The sequence below is a fragment of the Poecilia formosa genome, unplaced genomic scaffold (assembly GCF_000485575.1).
Source record: "Poecilia formosa unplaced genomic scaffold, Poecilia_formosa-5.1.2 Scaffold47, whole genome shotgun sequence".
Lineage (NCBI taxonomy): Eukaryota > Metazoa > Chordata > Actinopteri > Cyprinodontiformes > Poeciliidae > Poecilia > Poecilia formosa.
The window spans coordinates 510,722-511,608 of NW_006799986.1; positions in this window are offsets into that span (position 1 = coordinate 510,722).

An 887-nucleotide genomic window follows, 5' to 3' on the forward strand; every position below is an offset into this window, starting at 1 on the left:
TACAGAACAAAGTATTCAATGAGAATATTTCATTCATTCAGATCTAGGATGTGTTATTTGAGTGTTCCCTTTATTTTTTTGAGCAGTGTATATTGGCCCCTATGCACTATTGGCCCCATGTATCTATGTAGTTTTGGAGACTGTGTGGTTGAAACCCTTGACAGGAGCAGATATTTGGACTCCCTGATAAATCTTGGCACATAAATGCCAGAATAAAGACATCTCCATAAGAACTCCATTACCTTCCATCATTCTCAATGTGTTACTGATTTTATTTTGGTTTCCTGCTGAAAATGAAGACAGAAGGTCAGGTGGATTACTGGATGAGCAGAGATGTGACACTGGGAATGTTACATTGCCGTTCCTGAGGTTTAAAACTCAGAAGAATCAAAACATTGTGTTGTCTGACACTCTTATTAAGCTTGAGGCTTCGCTATGTGGCCTCTGCTTGTTCTGGTTGAATTTCTGGAACTGATGCTTGAGTTTGGAAGATGCAGACACTGAAGAAGCATGCCCCTGCTTGTCTGGATAAGAACAGATACGTGTCAGCAGTGCAACATCATTTCACTTCAGGCCATCTCCACTCTTCTAGCAGAGACAAATTAATAGGTTTTGGAAGTACTCGAAGAATTACTGCATGGGTGTTTTGTGTCTTCAACTCATCCCTGATGTGGTGCCTGGCGGAGGTTTGAGACAGTGCATGTCGCGTCATTGTGAAAGTCTCCATGTTGGCGGGTGGTCCAGCAGAGATTTGGTCCATTTCTTTCTCCTCACATCAACTTTTAGAGACTTCAGAAGGAATTAAATTGGTTTCCATATAATTTGTCCTTTGCCTCAGATCTTATTGCCTGAGCAATGCCAAACGTTTAGTATACAGCAAGACATGC